The 18,491-nt window shown below is 43.3% G+C and overlaps 1 pseudogene; it reads right to left on the bottom strand.

Moving 5' to 3' along the window:
* Positions 1-1,311: 1,311 nt before the first annotated feature.
* On the bottom strand, positions 1,312-18,491 carry LOC119535505 (annotated as a pseudogene).

Genomic DNA, 18,491 nt, shown 5'->3' with positions numbered 1-18,491 from the left:
TTTAGAGATGGGTTAGGAAGGCAGATGGTAGTGAGAACAGTATGTTAAGAAAGAGCTGGCCAAGAAGCTGGGGCAGCTGCAGGAAAAGCTGGCAGAACGTAAAGAAATGGTAACCCCTGCCCTGCTTGCACAAAGGCTCAGAAGATGGGCACCATCCTCAGGGCAGGGGTTGGGGATGGGTAGTGCTTGGAACAGGGATGAAGTTGGGTTCTGGGGGACAAGAGAGCCAGCTCCAGCCTGGGAGAACAGGTGACCCTAGAGGCCTGCAGAGCCTGGGACTATTCATTACCCCATGCTCTCTGACTTTAGAGTGGGTAACCCTGGGCCATAGGCCATTTTCCTGGCTTGAGGCACTGAGTCCCTGGTTATAGGGAAAGAGACAGTGATATGATGGGAGGATCCTTGCAGTCAGACCTGGATTCCCATATGGGCTGTGCTGGTCACTATTCATTTGACATCTCTATGCATCAGTTACCTTAACTTTGAGAAGGGATGAGCATTTTCTCTTGGTTTCCTTGCTCTCTGATTTCCCTTGGTCCTTCCCCCTCCCCTGGGGGCTGGTGGGTCAGACACTACGCCAGCCATTGAACAACAGGTGAGCACACTGAGGCCCAGAGAGGGGAGGGTTCCTTTCAGCTTCACTGCTCAATACTCTTCCTCAGTATTCCCCCCACAGAAGCACCTCTTGCCTGCAGGTGGCTCTTTTGAACTCGGCCCTAGCCAGTTCTAAAAAGGAATACTCACATCTGCAGGGGCAGCTGAAGGACCAAAAGCTATGCTGCCAGCACCTGGCACACCAGATGACCTCATCTCAGCATGAGCCAGAGGCTCCTCAGCCCAGTGGGACCAGTGGGGACAGCGTGTCTGAGGAGACCTACCAGGCCTTACAGGTGGCCATGGAAAAGCTGCAGGTGAGTGACTGTCTCCTAACATCGTCCAAGAAGCATTGGTGGCAGATCGCTGCTGTGCCCTGACCCTGTCATTTTGGCTCCAGGAATACTTTATCCGCCTGATGGATGAAAAAAGTGGCCGTGAAGGAGCAGATGGAAGAGCTGGAGCATCACCTGGGCCTGGGCAATAATCCCTGCATCCCCTTCTTTTACTGGGCTAATGAAGAACTAAAGATCCTAGTGATCTAAGATCCTGTCACTGGCAGGGAAAGCCCGGTGACCTGGGGCCAGGGAATCTGCCCCACTTCTTCCCTACCGCCCCTCCCCTGCCTCCTTGCCTGCCCCCCCTTTTCTACCACACATTCACCTCCCAGTGCCCTCCATACTGCCCCCTCTCCACCACCCCCAGCAGCCCAGCACCCTACTGGCTGGTACGTGCACACAGACCTGGGGCACGCAGCCACTGGGCACACTGAAGGGCACCCGTGGGCTGAGTCACAACACAGAAGCTCACCCGCACACAGAAGGCATTTGCAGCAGCTCCCTGCACACCGGCATGTTCAGAGGGCCATCCACCCTGTTCCATAAGGGGCAGGGCTTGCTTTCTTGGGGTCTGGCTGTCACTTTTCAGCCCAAGAGCCTTCTGTGGCTCCCTACTGCCCATAACACTGAGTCCCAACAAGTCAAAACTCCTCTGTGGCCTTTGAAGATTCCCCAAACCTTCCCCACCCTATCCAGGGCAATCTGCTCCTTGCATTTCTCCTTGCTCTCTCTGTATCCACTCCTCTGCCAGGCGGCTCTCCTCAATATACCCTACACAAAACCTTTCCATCATGCAAAAGTTCTGTTGGGCAGTGCTGCAAAACCCACCAGCTGAGAGCCTGCCATGGAGTAATGCAACCTTAGGCTTTCCAGCCACAGCTGAGTCACCACATGACTGCAGCTCTTTGCACGACCCCAGGTGAGGCCAACTGAAGGACCACTGAGCTGAGCTTCACCCCAAATTGCTAGATTCATGAGCAAATACAATGGTTATTTTAGGCCATAATTAGGCTTTGTGATGGTTTATTCTGTAGCAAAGGCTATCTGAAATCCTAAGTCTGATAGCTTCCCAACTCCCCTGGACAAGTTGGCACAGTGGCCATCCAATCCTCAGGGAACCCACAGTCTTTGTCAAGAGTTCAGCACTAGCATCCCCATCCTGGGCTACACTGAAGCCCAAGACTCACCCTCTGCTTCAGAGGCCTCGGTGCCCGCTATTGGGCAGGGGCCAGATCATCAGGGAAAGGCTTTCATCAGGGGGCAGGAGTTGCCATGAGGACCCCATGGGAGGCACCCAGGCAGATGTGGTCAGAGGCTGAGTAGTGGGGAGAGCCAGGAAGGGCCAGGGTCTGGGCACAAGCCTCAGTGCTTCTAGGCACCCACCAGAGAACTTCCGAGAGGCCTCAGCAGAGCAACAGCTGGAAGGATGGCATTGCCCTGCTGGTGGGAGAGGGCAAACTGCTCGTCTCTCACCCAGATGTCTGTGGCAGCCCTTGCACTCCTCTCCCCACCTACAGTCCTCTCCCCTGCACACAGCAGCTGAGCTCCTGCCCTGGGTTCTGGCCCCTGCTGGCCTCTCTATCCCACCACACTCCTCGGCCCACCCCTCACTCTCTGCTCCAGCTTCAGGGGCCTCCTTTCATTCCTCCAGCCCCCAAGCTCCTTCCTGCTTCAGGAGCTTTGTGCTCGCTGTTCCACAGCCTGGAATGCCTCCCTCTCCCCATAAAATCTTCCTTTGCATTCCTGTCTCAGCTTAAACATTTCCTTCCTGGGGAACTTCCCGGTTATCCCAGCAGTAGGCCAAACCCCTTTCATCTGCTTTGTGGACAGACTGGTCACTTGTATTCCATTCAGCATCTTTGGAATTCTTTTTCCTACAGCCACCTGCACTACTCTAGAACCTTCAAGAAGGCAAAGGCCCTGTCAAAACTTATTACCTGTATCCCCAAGGCCTAGCACACTGACTGGCACCTAGTAGGCATCCAATAAATATTTGTTCTATTAACAAATGGATGGACCTCCTCTCTCTGAAGGCTCAGTCTGCTCACCCATACAATGGGAGGTCAGTTTACCACTACCCAGTAAGGCTGTGGGTAAAGGTCAAATGACAACCACCCAGGTCTTTCTAGAAGGAAATAGGCAAGGGGATAGGTTTGGAACCTGACAGCTGAAGTAGGGGGTGGACAGACATGTTTTGTGCAGCTCAGGCAGGAAGCACAGGAAGATGGGACATGTGTACAGGGGCAGTTCCTTCTCTAGGACCTGCACAAAGTGCTCCAAGTCACAGCTACGAGTGAGTTTGGCCAGAGCAGCGATTCCAGCCCAACCCTATTTCCTGGAGGCAGTAAGGTGGACAGTGAGCAGCTGGTGGCAGGGAGCCCCTGGGTGGTACTGGCCAAATGATGCTCCATCTGCCCACCCATGTCTTCCCACACACACCTGGCACCTCAACACCATAAACTACCACACTGGCCATGTCCCGCAGGCAGCTGAGTGTGCCCTCCACCTCAGTGGTGGACATGTTCTCTCCTTCCAGTGGAACGTGTCCCCAGTGCTGTCTCAGAAGCACAGGCAGCCCAGCTCGTCCATCACCAGCACATCGCCTAGGGAGGGGTGGTGTGTGGCAGAGCTTGGGCCTGCCCTGGCTTCTGACTCAGAGGTTTACACCAGGCAGTCCTCGCTGGATCCCAAGGATTTGTTTACCATAAGGCCTGGAAGTGGGGGAGACCTAGGGAGGTGTTCTCTGAAGGCGGCGGGGAGTTCCCCTCATTCCCCTCCCCCAGGAAGGGGCTACTAAGGGAGGAAGGGGGCTGTGAAGAGCTGGGGAGAGGTGTCCGCCCACAGATGAGGTAGACCTGGTCCTCTTCCCTGAACACATCCTTGGTGATCTTCTTGTTACTGTCACCTTGGTTGAGGTAGCTGTCGAAGCGGCGCAGGGGGTCCTGCTGGAGGATGTGGCCCACCAGCTGCCCTGGCTCACCTGGGGGCAGGGAAGGCAGAGTCGGATTTGGAAACACCCCCAGGTTGTCTCTTCCACCTGTTCCTTCCACCCCTGAACACACCCTGTGTCCTGATCTAACTTCCATTCACACTGCTTCCCAGGAAATGCCCCATTTCTCCCCCTAGCCCAGGAGCACCCTCAGGGCAGGGAGCTTATCTGGGCATCTCTGACACTGGTAGACCCTCAGTAATGTCTGTCACTGAATGCATGGGAAGATGAACAAATAAACAATGGGTGGCCAAGTTCCACGTGGACAGTCTGAGCAAAGCTAGTGCTTACCGAGCCCCTCGTCTGTGCCTGGAGGAGCTTTACACTGTCACAGCTAATCCTCAGGTCAGCCTGATGGAGTGGGTGCTGCTTTCATCCCCATTTGCCAATGAGGAAACTCAGGCAGAAAGGCTCAATAACTCGTCCGTGTCCCAGAGCCAAGTGGCTGAGCCGGGATCAAACAGGGCAGCCTGGAGAGTCTTATCGAGTCAACACGAAAATGAATGAATGGACTGATGGATGGATGGATGGGATGGTGAAGGAATGAATGGATAAAAGGAATGAAACACTTGTAGAACTAAGAGAACTGACTGTTGGCCACTGGCCAGAATAGAGCTCCCCACCCACCAGCATCTGTGCTCTCTCTCTCCTGGAACAACCCCCAACTCCAGCCACTCGCATACCTGGTTGGCAGGGAATGCAGACATCATTGGGCCCCTGGATCAGCTCCATGGTGTCCTCATTGACATGCACCAGCCGGATGGGGTACACAAAGGTTAGGATGCACCTGTTGAAGCCACAGGCCCGCACCTGCAAAAACCAAGACATGTGCTGGGAGCTCCCACTGTGGGCCTGAAACTGTATGATGAGGGGGCATGCAGTACCCCTGGAACTCTGCCCCCTATTTCCCATCCAGGGCCTTCTGACCCATCCCCATAATGGCCCTGCCCATGCCCCAAACTGGACCACAGCTAACCATCAAAGTTTCCCAGGCTTCAGTTTCATTCAGTGGCCCCATAGAACTTGGTTACCTGGGAGATGTGGAAGCAGCTGGAAAAGTCAGTCCAGATAGACTGCCAGAGGCCACTGCCTAGTGCCATGTGCACCTGGTGCCAGTTTTCTGTTTCCTGGGGTGGCTTGTTCAGGAGGTAGCAGCAGAGCTCACGAATGAAGTGTACAATCTGGGGGTAGGCATGATTCTAGATCCTTAAGGTGCTCTCATTTCACACCTCCCAACCCCCTAAGTCTCTGCCCTTACTAATATGTCTTCCCAGGGGCTGGCTCTGTGATCCTTTCCCTCCCTGGGCCTCAGTCTCCCCATTGGAACAATGGAAATGTTGCTCTAGCCCCTAGCTAGACTGACAAAATAAAAAAGAGAGAAGACCCATATAAACAAAATAATGAATGAGAAAGGTGACGTTACTGTGGATCCTGAAGAAATTAAAAAAATTATAAGAGGATACTATGAACAACTGTATGCCAACAAACTGGATAATGTAGAGGAAATGGACAATTTCCTGAAAACATATGAACAACCTAGACTGACCAGAGAAGAAATAGAAGACCTCAACCAACCCATCACAAGCAAAGAGATCCAATCAGTCATCAAAAATCTTCCCACAAATAAATGCCCAGGGCCAGATGGCTTCACAGGGGAATTCTACCAAACTTTCCAAAAAGAACTGACACCAATCTTACTTAAACTCTTTCAAAACATCGAAGAAAATGGAATACTACCTAACTCATTTTATGAAGCTAACATCAATCTGATACCAAAACCAGGCAAAGATGCTACAAAAAAGGAAAATGACAGGCATATCTCCCTAATGAACACAGATGCAAAAATTCTCAACAAAATACTTGCAAATCAAATCCAAAGACACATTAAAAAAATCATACACCATGACCAAGTGGGGTTAATTCCAGTCATGCGAGGATGGTTCAACATAAGAAAATCAATCAATGTATTACAACACATTAACAAATCAAAAGAGAAAAATCAAATGATCATCTCAATAGATGCTGAAAAAGCATTCAACAAAATCCCACATCCCTTTTTGATAAAAACACCTCAAAAGGTAGGAACTGAAGGAAACTTACTCTGTATGATAAACAGCACATATGAAAAACCCACAGCCAGCATAGTACTCAATGGTGAGAGACTGAAAGCCTTCCCTCTAAGATCAGGAATGAGACAAGGATGTCCACTGTCACCACTGTTATTCAACATTGTGCTGGAAGTGCTAGCCAGGGCAATCCAGCAAGACAAAAAAATAAAAGGCATCCAAATTGGAAAGGAAGAAGTAAAACTGTCATTGTTTGCAGATGATATGATCTTATATCTGGAAAACCCTGAGAAATCGATGCTACAGCTACTAGAGCTAATAAACAAATTTGGCAAAGTAGCGGGATACAAGATTAAGGCACATAAGTCAGTAACGTTTCCGTATGCTAGAAATGAACAAACTGAAGAGACACTCAAGAAAAAGATAGCATTTTCAATGGCAACTAAAAAAATCAAGCACCTAGGAATAAACTTAACCAAAGATGAAAAGACCTATACAAAGAAAACTACATAACGCTACTAAAAGAAAAAGAAGGGGACCTTAAAAGATAGAAAAATACTCCATGTTCATGGATAGGAAGGCTAAATGTCATTAAGATGTCAATTCTACCCAAACTCATCTACAGATTCAATGCAATCCCAATCAAATTTACAACAACCTACTTTGCAGACTTGGAAAAGCTAGTTATCAAATTTATTTGGAAAAGGAAGATGCCTCAAATTGCTAAAAACACTCTAAAAAAGAAAAATGAAGTGGGAGGACTTACATTCTCTGACTTTGAAGCTTATTATAAAGCCACAGTTGTTAAAACAGCATGGCACTGGCACAAAGATAGACATATTGATCAATGCAATTGAATTGAGAATTCAGAGATAGACCCCCAGATCTACGGCTCACTGATCTTTTATAATGCCCCCAAAGCCACTGAACTGGGATATAACAATCTTTTCAACAAATGGGGCTCAAAGAGTTGGATATCCATATCCAAAAGAATGAAAGAGGACTCCTACCTCACACCCTACACAAAAATTAATTCAAAGTGGATCAAAGATCTCAATATAAAAGAGAGTGCCATATAGCTCCTAGAAGATAATGTAGGGAAATGTCTTCAAGATCTTGTATTAGGCAGCCACTTCCTACACTTTACACCCAAAGCACAAGCAACAAAAGAAAAAATAGACAAATGGGAACTCCTCAAGCTTAGAAGTTTCTGCACCTCAAAGGAATTTCTCAAAAAGGTGAAGAGGCAGCCAACTCAATGGGAAAAAATTTTTGGAAACCATGTATCTGACAAAAGACTATCTTGCATATATAAAGAAATCCTACAGCTCAATGACAATAGTACAGACAGCCCAATTATCTAATGGGCAAAAGATATGAAGAGATAGTTCTCTGAAGAGGAAATACAAATGGCCAAGAAACACATGAAAAAATGTTCAGCTTCACTAGCTATTAGAGAGATGCAAATTAAGACCACAACGAGATACCATCTCACACCAATTATAATAGCTGCCGTTAAACAAACAGGAAACTACAAATGCTGGAGGGGATGTGGAGAAATTGGAACTCTTATTCACTGTTGGTGGGACTGTATAATGGTTCAGCCACTCTGGAAGTCAGTCTGGCAGTTCCTTAGAAAAGTAGATATACAGTTACCTTTCGATCCAGCGATTGCACTTCTCGGTATATACTCAGAAGATCGGAAAGCAGTGACACAAACAGATGACACAAATACCAATGTTCATAGCCACATTATTCACAACTGCCAGGAGATGGAAACAACCCAAATGTCCTTCAACAGATGAGTAGATAAATAAAATGCGGTATATACACACGATGGAATACTACACAGCTGTAAGAAGGAACGATGTCGTGAAACATTTGACAACATGGACGAACCTTGAAGACATAATGCTGAGTGAAATAAGCCAGGCACAAAAAGAGAAGTATTATATGCTGCCAGTAATGTGAACATTGAAAAATGTAAAACAAATGGTTAATAATGTAGAATGTAGGGGAACTAGTGATAGAGAGCAATTAAGGACGGGGGAATGATAATCCAATAAGAACAGATAAGCTATTGTGGGTAAGTTTAACATTCTGGCAATGCCAAGGAATGACTATGGTCTGTTAATTTCTGATGGTTTTGGTAGGAACAAGTTCACAGAAATGTTGCTATATTAGGTAACTTTCTTCAGGTAAAGTAGGAACATGTCGGAAGTAAAGTAGTTAGTTTAGTTATCTTTCTTACTCCCTTGTTATGGTTTGTTTGAAATGCTTTTTTTAAAAAAAATTTTTGATATAGTTGATTTAAAAAAAAAGTTAATTAAAAAAAATGAAAAAAATATGCCAAGCCCCCTTGGGGAGCTGGTGGAGAATGCAGGGGTGTTGGGCTTCCCCATCTTGATGGTGGGGAACTTGCCCTTGGGAAGACTGTTCCTGCAAAGGAGAGGCTAGGCCTCCCTATAATTGTGCCTAAAAGCCTCCTCCCGAATGCCTCTTTGTTGCTCAGATGTGGCCCTCTCTCTCTGGCTAAGCCAACTTGAAAGGTGAAATCACTGCCCTCCTCCTACATAGGATCTGACACCCAGGGGAGTGAATCTCCCTGGCAACATGGAATATGACCCCTGGGGAGGAATCTAGACCCATCATGGTGGGATGGAGAACATCTTCTTGACCAAAAGGGGGATGTGAAAGGTAATGAAATAAGCTTCAGTGGCAGAGAGATTCCAAAAGGAGCCAAGAGGTCACTCTGGTGGGCACTGTAATGCACAATATAGACAAGCCTTTTTAGGTTCTAATGAATTGGAATAGCTGGCAGTAAATACCTGAAACTATCAAACTACAACCCAGAACCCATGAATCTTGAAGACGATTGTAAAGGAATGTAGCTTATGAGGGGTGATAATGCGATTGGGAAAGCCATATGGACGACACTACCTTTTGTCCAGTGTATGGATGGATGAGTAGAAAAATGGGGGAAGGAAAAAAAAGGCACCCAGTGTTCTTTTTTACTTTAATTGTTCTTTCTCACTTCAATTTATATTCTTATTATTTTTGTGTGTGTTGTAATGGAAATGTCAAAAATTAATTTTGATGATGAATGCACAACTATATAATGGTACTGTGAACAATTGAATGCATGTTTTGTTTTGTATGACTGCGTGGTATGTGAATATATATCAATAAAAATGAATTAAAAAAACACAGCTGACTTTTCCATGTGTACCTTGTATTTTGCAACTTTGTTGAATTCATTTATTAGTAGGGGTCATGTGATTTACAAATAGAGATAATTTGGCATTTTCTTTCCCAGTTTGGATGCCTTTATTTCTTTTGCCTGCCTGATTTCTCTGGCTAGAATTTCTAGTATAACTTTGAGTAACATCGGTGACAATGGGTATCCTTGTCTTGTTCCTGATCTTAGGGGGAAAGCTTTTGATCTTTCACTACTGAATACGATATTTGCTGTGCTATGGTATTTTTTCATAAATGCCCTTTATCATGTTGAGAAAGTTCCTTTATATCCCTAATTTTCTGAGCATTATCTTTTAAAAAAATTGGTTTTGTTGATTCTGTTGTTTTTTTATTCTCTGTTTCAATTATCTCTGCTCTAATCTTTACTATTTCCTTCCTTCTGTTAACTTTGGGTTCAGTTTCCTCTTCTTGTTCTAGTTTCTTTAGGTGTGAAGTTAGGTTTTTGACTTGTGATGTTTCTCCTTTTTAAAGGTAAGCATTCAGAGCTATAAATTTCCTTCTATGGACTGGGTTTGCTGCATCACATAAGTATTGATATGTTGTGTTTTTGTTCATCTCAATATATTTCCTAGTTTCCCTTGTGATTTCTTTGACACATTGGTTATTTAATAATGTATTGTTTAATTCCCAAATATTTATAAAATTTCCACATTTGTTATTGATTTCTAACTTTATTCCATTGTGGTCTGAGAAGATACTTTGTATGATTCTGATATTGGAGAATTTAATAAGATGTGATTTGTTACTTAACATGTGGTCTATTTGGGAAAATGTTTCATGTGTATTAGAGAAGAATTTGTATCCTCTCACTGCTGGGTAGAGTGCTCCATATATGTCTATTAAGTCTAATTGGTTAACTGTGTTGTTCAAGTCCTCTATTCTCTTGTTGATCTTCTCTTTTGGTGTTCTATCAATTATTGAAAGTGGTGTATCCATGTCTCCAACTATTATTGTAGAAGTACCTATTTTTTCTTCAATTCTGTCAATTTCTGCCTCATGTAGTTGGGGGCTCTGTTTTGAGGTGACAGGTTTATAATCCTTTTGTTTACTTCATTGAATGTTTTATCAATATATATTATCCTTGTCTCTTATAATCTTTTTGACTTAAAATCTATTTTGTCTGACACTAATATAGCCATCCCAGTTCTCTTTTCATTAGTTTCCATGGAATATCATTTTCCATCTGTTCTAGTTTGCTAATGCTGCAGAATGCAAAACACCGCAGATGGATTGGCTTTTATAAAAAGGGGGTTTATTTGGCTACACAGTTATAGTCTTAAGGCCATAAAGTGTCCAAGGTAACACATCAGTAATCGGGTACCTTCACTGGAGGATGGCCAATGGCGTCTGGAAAACCTCTGTTAGCTGGGAAGGCACGTGGCTGGAGTCTGCTCCAAAGTTCTGGTTTCAAAATGGCTTTCTCCCAGGACGTTCCTCTCTAGCAAGCTTGCTCCTCTTCAAAACGTCACTCACTGCTGCACTGAGTTCCTTCTCTTTGAGTCAGCTCATTTATATGGCTCCACTGATCAAGGCCCACCCTGAATGGGTGGGGCCATGCCTCCATGGAAATATCCCATCAGTTATCATCTACAGTTGGGTGGGGTGCATCTCCATGCAAACAACCTAATCTAAATGTTCCAACTTAATCCCCACTATTATGTCTGCCCCACAAGATTGCATCAAAGAATATGGCTTTTTCTGGGGGACATAATACATTCAAACCGGCACACCATCCTTTTACTTTCAATCTCTTTGGGTCTTTGTACCTTATATGAGTCTCTTATAGATGGACCATGCTTTTTCATCCAATCTACCAATCTCTGCCTTTTAATAGGGGAGTTTAATCCATTGACACTTAAGGTAATAACTGAGATGGATTTATTTCTGCCAATTAGTCACTAGTTTTCTGTATGTCTTCTTTGTTTTTTGTCCCTCCATGACTCCATTACTGCCATTTTTTGTATTTAGTTTCTGTTTTGCAGTATATCATTTTGACTCTCTTCTTCCTTTGTTTCTCTATATTTTAAAATTATTTTCTTAATGATTACCTTGGTAATTACAATGAACATCTTAAACTAATAATAACCTAGTTTGACTAACACCAACTTAGTTTCAGTAGTATACAAACTCACTACTCCTGTATATCTCCATCCCTCCCATATACATATATTTATGTGTGTATATATATGTGTGTGTGTGTGTGTGTGTATGAGAAAGAGAGAGAGAGAGTGAGAGAGAGAGAGAGAGAGAGAGAGAGAGAGAGAGAGAGAATATCTCTTATATTTAGGTCATTGGTTAATTTTTTTTTAATTTAATTTTATTGAGATATATTCACATACCATGCAATCAAATGTTCACAGTACCATTATATAGTTGTGCATTCATCACCACAATCAATTTTTGAACATTTTCATTACCACACACAAAAAAAGAATAGGAATAAAGTTAAAGTAAAAAAGAAACCCGGCGCCAGCCTTCCTTCCATGTGTTTGGCTGGACGCCCTATCTTGCAAGATAGTAAATAAATTCTTTTCTCCTCCAGAACCGAGAGAGCGTTTATTCCCTTACAAGTACCACTTTATTTCCGACAACTTGGGGGCTCGTCCGGGATCCAAAGCTTCGGAGGGGGACCCCCGAGGTGGACAAAGGGAAGGCGCGCCCCGCTGATTGAGCGGTCTCAGACTCCGCCATTGGGGGCCCATCTCCGGCAGCTAAAGGGCCCGAGACCAGATGCTTGAATCTGCCGGTTGTGGATGAGAAAAGGGGAAAATGAAAAGGCCTGCCTCTGGTTAACCAGGCAACTCCGTGCACGGACCAAGGTAAGGAAAGAAATATTATATTACCTTGGTGGTTAAAGCATTCTGAGAGTCTAGGGCTGATCCTGAGGGAAAGATGCCCAAACAAGACTCAGAATGGGGACATTCTGATGAGCCTAGAGCTGATCCTAAGGGAAAGATGCTTAGGCAAGACTCAGAATGGGGAATAGAGGCAGTCAGCCGGCTGGGAATAAAGGGAAGGGGGTACCTTTAGGGTCCCTGGGGAACATTCCTCTAAATAATCCATTAGGAAACATGTTAAAACATTGGGCTAAAAGTAATTGGACCAAGGGAAAGGGTAAAAGAAAATGATCAAATATTATTGTTATGTTTAGACAAAAAAAAAAAAAAAAAAAAAGGCATTTTGCTGCCAAATATATTCTGGCCAAAATATAAGGCAGATAAGAGTTGACTTTGTGCTGACCTCGTGTGTCATGTTAATAAAAATAAACCTTTTTCCAAGGCAGAATTGAACTGTGCCATGTGGTGGCTGCAGAAAAAAAAAAAAAGAAACTAAAACCTGGGATAAGCATTCCCCCACCTTATGGTTTCCCCTCCCCCACTGGGGCGGGAACCATTAAAGCCTGGGGTTTTAGTGGAAGCAGTCTATGCCCCCAGGCAATTGGAGAGCCAGTTAATGCTGACTGCTCCAGTAATTACAACCCACCAAAAGTTAAGAAAAAGAAAAAAAAAAACGGAGAGATTTCCAAAAGTTTCTGTTTCTAAAGGCTCTTAAAGAAAGAAAGGTAAGAATCATTAATAAAAAGCCTAGCAAGGCTAGCTAAATAACAATTAACTTAATTCTTAAACTCCGGTTTATGTAAATATCCCTTTCTTGGGAGAAGAAAGGGAAATGGGAAAGAGGGCGGCTATGAGAGAAAGAGAGAGACTGCATCCACCTAAAATAAAATTGGCTGTACCCATATCCCCAAAGAACGATGAAAGTTGAGGTCTGAAGTCAAGTGGTCTCAGGCTGGGAGAGTGGAGTGGCCCACATGCATGAAAAGGGTAAGTTTGCCCTGGGGGTTGAGGGTGGGCCTTCCGCCTCAATGCTCTAGAAAAGTTTTGCCGCCTCAGGACCCAGAGGGTGGAGCACATTCCCAGGGGAATGCGAAAAGCCTGGCTGCCACCCCACTGTTCAGAGAAGGTAGAGCCTTTACCCCGAAGAGGCAGAGTCTGGGTGGCACCCCGATGTTTAAGAAGGGTGGGGCCAAAAAGGTAATCTCCCCAACATCACCCCAGACTTTGAAAAGAAAAGGGCTGCCACAAAAGCCTCTAAAAAGGGTTGAACTCCCACTCCCTCAAGCCCCAAGAATACAATGTCATTCTGTTAATAACTCAGACTTTAAAAGGTCAGCTATATAAAGGAATTTTAGCCTAATATTCAGAGAAGATCCAAAAATCAATGAATGGCTAAATAAGCCATTAGAGGAAATATTCAGAGAGTCAACAAGCCAGGGAAGAAACAGACAAAAGTGAGATAGAGAAGTAATTGGAGCAGTTTAAAAAAAAAAAAAAAAAGGAGGAAGGAAATTTGTAGCATGGGGTTTGTGTAATTCTCTATTCATATACTTATGTAGGGCTAAACAGGTATTAATAAATACATTTACATATTTTAGTGTGCTGTGTAATTAAGTCTAAGGCATGTGGAAGCTACATTTAAAGTCCCTTAATGTGTGTATCAGGGTATATAGAAAGTTATATGCACATTTTTTAGGACTGTATTTGGATACATTCTGAGAGTTAAAACTTCATAAATCTAATGGGAGTTTAAGTTGTATGTTTACACAGGAATGTGGGATAGTTGTATTTGTATGTAATAAAAGCATGTAATATAATTACGTAGGAGTCTTTCAAACTGTGAAAGTTTGTCAGTGTGTAATTTAAAACTTGGCAAAAATTTCCTGTGTACTCATCTATAGTAAACTGAAGCTATTTCTTTGTGTCTTTATAGCGTATACTAGTTTGTGTGTACTCTAAAGCTGGGCAATTGTGTGCAGTTTCACAATAGTGTGAAAAATGAAAAAAAGTGAGAAAAACTGTGTAAAAGTTTTCTATGTATGTGTAACAGTAGTGTATTGGCTATACATGCTTGTAAATGGGAATGTATGTCTGTTTCGTATGGTTATGAGTGTGTATATAAGTTATATGTGTCTGTATTCCAGATATATGAGACTGTGTATTCTTGTAAAAAGCAGAATAATTTTTCTGATATATTTTGGGCAAAAACAAAAGGTCCATACTCAAAGTGCAAGTAAATGTTCCTATAAAAGGGTTTAAGGTTCACTAAAGCTGAATTAAACAAACTTAGAACAGTAAATGGTTCATATCTCTTCCCAGGTCTCCATTTGGTAATGCCAGGTTGCTATCTTAACATTAAGTCTAATAGGAATAAAAACACCACATATATTGTCAAATACTACACACCAAGGCTTGTCCTCCTCTCCCTGGAGAGTGAGTTTTTACTCATCTAACAGCAAAACTTGTGTGTATGTTCAGGGTATGCATATATGTGAATCACGTATATTCAAGCATCACTAAACTAGGTGTACTAAAAACTAAATTTTAAGTTAGCATTTAAGAGTGGTAAGCCTTTTTATGTTCATTAATCTTAGGTTATTGTAAATTATAGTTGTCCTTTAGTCTAATTGTTTCAGCCCGAAATGTTGGTAAGTTCTTGCTGCTCTTCATGCACATGACTTCAGGAGTGTCTGTACCTAAAGCAAGTATTAGCAGTTTTACACTAGGGGAGTCATTAGAGGGGTGCAAGCCATGTGTAATTTAGTACTTAGGCAATTATAAGGTGTAAGCCTTTGGTTTTTTGGTTTGCCTTTCCCCAGGAGGACTAGAGAGCTCCCCTCCCTAGACACAAAGGATCTTTTTCTTAAGAATTATATACTGGCCTTGTCTTCTACTTTATCATCTCTCAGGCACCGTGGACTGTTGGCTCAAACCCCGCCTCTTGAATTTGCTGCCCATCGACATCAGCCTGGCAGCTGGGTTCTGATCCAGTCGTGGAAAGAATCCAAACTTCAACCGATCTGGGAAGGACCCTATCAAATCTTGCTAACAACTAAGACGGCAGTCCGAACGGCAGAAAGAGGCTGGACTCATTACACACGAGTGAAGGGACCGGTGCCTGAACCAGACGATAAGTATCCAGCAACTCAACCTGAATCCTGGAAAGTGACTCCTACCTCAGATCCCCTAAGGATCACCTTAAATAGGCAACAGTTGAAAGAACATACTAGGAGGGAGGAAGGGCTGGATTAAACCCTATGTTTGCATTGTGCTCTGTGTATAGCTTAATGATGAAATTGCTTATACTGATCATAATGTTCTATATTCAAGGAGTAACAGGTTCTGCTAAGCTGGTTATAAGTGTAGTCAAAGGCTTAAAGTCTCAAACTGTACAATTTAATGTCTGTCAAGTAATGAGCTGTAAAAATCTAAAACATCAGCAACAACTGAGGAAGGAATATAAGCATTTATGAAAGCAGACTGTTCAAGTAGAAAGCAAGATTGTTGAGGAGCAAACATTTAAGAGTATAACTTATGAGACACCTAACCCCTGTTATTCTTGGAACACTGCTTGGTGGACCACACAGTATGAGGGATGGGTCTTAACCCAGGTTGAAGAAAAAACCATTAAGGAAAACTTGGCTGGAATTTAACTCTCCAGTACAAATTGACCCCAAGGTCATTAGAATACTTAAGGCCAAAGACTTAAAGCAAACCACAGAAATAGAGACAGATTATGGAAATACAAATGCCTGGGTAGAATGGGGCAAACATACCATCCAAAGTCTAAACAGAAGTAACTGTTTGCTTGTACAACCAAACAACCCACTGTTCAGATTATGCCCTTCCCCTTGGGGATGAAAAAGCATGAAAGGGAGTTTAAATGTATAACACTCCTCTTTCAAAATGCTACTCCTGGTGAAAGTTGTAGTACGTTGTCCTCCCTTTTCCCTCCAGTCCAGGAGGGAAGTGTCAAAGCCATACCAGCGTCTCACCTTGGTCCCGGAAACCACTCTGCCTGTCTCTCCAGATGGGAAGAAGGGCTCCAGGATCTTGGTACCATGGCTCTGTGTACACAGGTGTGGAATGTGAGCAAGGATAGTACTGGCAACTTCTCCAGCCTAACTATACCCCGAGCAGACCTCTGGTGGTACTGTGGGAAGGGCATCCTCTGGCCAACACTACCTGAAAGGTGGGGAGGAACCTGTGCTCTGGTTCAGTTGGCTATCTCATTTACCCTGGCATTTGAAAGTAATAAAGTACCAACCCAAGGCAAAGAAAAAAAGAAAAATGTACAAAGTGTACCTAGTTCCTTCAATAAAAAATGTTTGTAAATAGCATAGGGGTTCCCCAGAAAGTTCCTAAAGAGTTTAAAGCTAAAAATCAATTAGCTGCAGAATTTAAATCATCCTTATTCTGGTGGGTCACCATCAATAAAAATGTCAATCATCAGCTAAAATTTATCAACTATACCAAGAATGTCATTAAAAAATAGCAGAACAGTTAAATGCCACTAGCCGAATGGCATAGGAGAACAGAATGGCCCTAGACATAACGCTAGCTAAAAAAGAAGGCATCTGTGCTATAGTTGGGGGAAATTGTCGCACATTCATCCCCAATAATACTGCACCTAATGGAACTATCACCAAAGCCCTACAAGGCTTAACAGCCTTATTTCAAAAAACTAGAAAAGAATTCTAGCATTAACAACCCACTCATAGAATGGTTGGAAAATTGGTTCAAGAAATGGAAAGGAATTGCAACATCTATTTTAATTTTCCTTGTCATTCCAGCCAAAATGTTTATAACAAATAGGTGCTACATAATCCCGTGTGCTCAAAGGCTAGTTCAAAAACCCATCAAAACCACTAGAATAAAAAATAAAAAAAAAGATCCCTATGATAAAAAATGTGAAAAAGCCCTTAGCAAATTTGAAAATCTAAAATGTGAAAACTAAAAGTGTTTAAAAAGAAAGAGGAGGGAATCTGTAAGAAAGGAATAAGTTTCGTTTTCACATAGAGACAGCATGGAATAAGGGAAATGGAGGGAAAACCAGTTTAAACAAGCCCCAGACAAAGAGAAGAGAGAATCTGCCTGATGTAAAGAGACATGAGGTAGTATCAGAGGTGGGAACTCACAGCAAAAAAAATAAAAATTTGGGGGGGGATTGGCTAATCAGTTCAAAATCTTAATAATGAGCTAGTTGGCTCTCTGGGATTGGCTGTACAAATTAAAATCTCAAAAGATGAATTAGTTAGTGTTCTCGGATAGGCTGTAACCTCTGTAGTACCCAGTCAATGGGGAAACAGGGGAGGGACTTGCGAATTAGGAGTAGGAGATTTAAACATCGCCATTCTCTTCCTCGGGCGCGCCAGCCTTCCTTCCATGTGTTTGGCTGGACGCCCTATCTTGCAAGATAGTAAATAAATTCTTTTCTCCTCCAGAAAAAAAAAAAAAAAAAAAAAAAAAAAAAAGAAACCCATGCCCCCCACCATCCCTCCCTATTATTCATTTACTTTTTTGTCCTCATTTTTCTATTCATCTGTCCATACACTGAATAAAGGGAGTGGGAGCCACAAGGTTTTCACAATCACACTGTCACACAGTGTAAGCTGTATAGTTATACAATCATCTTCAAGAATCAAGGCTACTGGGTTGCAGTTTGACAGTTTCAGGTATTTCCTTCTAGCTATTCCAATACACTTAGAACTAAAAAGGGATATCTATATAATGCATAAGAGCAACCTCCAGAATGACCTCTTGACTCTATTTGAGATCTCTCAGCCACTGAAACTTTATTTTGTTTCATTGGTCTTCCCCCTTTTGGTCCAAGAAGGCTTTCTCAATCCCGCGATGCCTGGGCCAAGCTCATCCCTGTGAGTCATGTTTCACATTGCCAGGGAGATTTACACCCCTGGGAGTCATGTCCCATGTAGCGGGATAAGGCAGAGAATTTACCTGCAGAGTTGGCTTAGAGAGAAAGGCCACATCTGATCAACAAAAGAGGTTCTCTGGGGGTGACTCTTAGGCACAATTTTAAGTAGACTTAGCCTCTCCTTTGCAGCAACAAGCTTCATAAGGGCAAGCAACAATGGAGACTTATTAACAAGTTTACAGTTCCAAGGCTGTGAAAATGTCTCAATCAAGGCATCATCAGGATAACACCTTCTTCCAAAGAAAGGCTTCTGGTGATCCAGGACTGCTCTGTCACAAGGGAAGATACATGGTGATGTCTGCTGGCCTCTCCTTCTCTCCCAGTTTTCATTGCTTCCAGCTTCTGGCTTCAGTGGCGTTCTGCAAGTTTCTCTCTTTAGTTTCTGTCTCTCTTAGCTTCTCTAGGACTCTTTTCTCTGTCTTTTTTCCTCTTATAAAGAACTCCAGTAAGAGGATTAAGACCCACCTGGGGCAT

This window comes from Choloepus didactylus, chromosome 5 (genome assembly GCF_015220235.1).
Source record: "Choloepus didactylus isolate mChoDid1 chromosome 5, mChoDid1.pri, whole genome shotgun sequence".
Lineage (NCBI taxonomy): Eukaryota > Metazoa > Chordata > Mammalia > Pilosa > Megalonychidae > Choloepus > Choloepus didactylus.
Note: the sequence above shows the minus strand (reverse complement) of the source record. Positions and strands in the feature narration are given on the sequence as shown.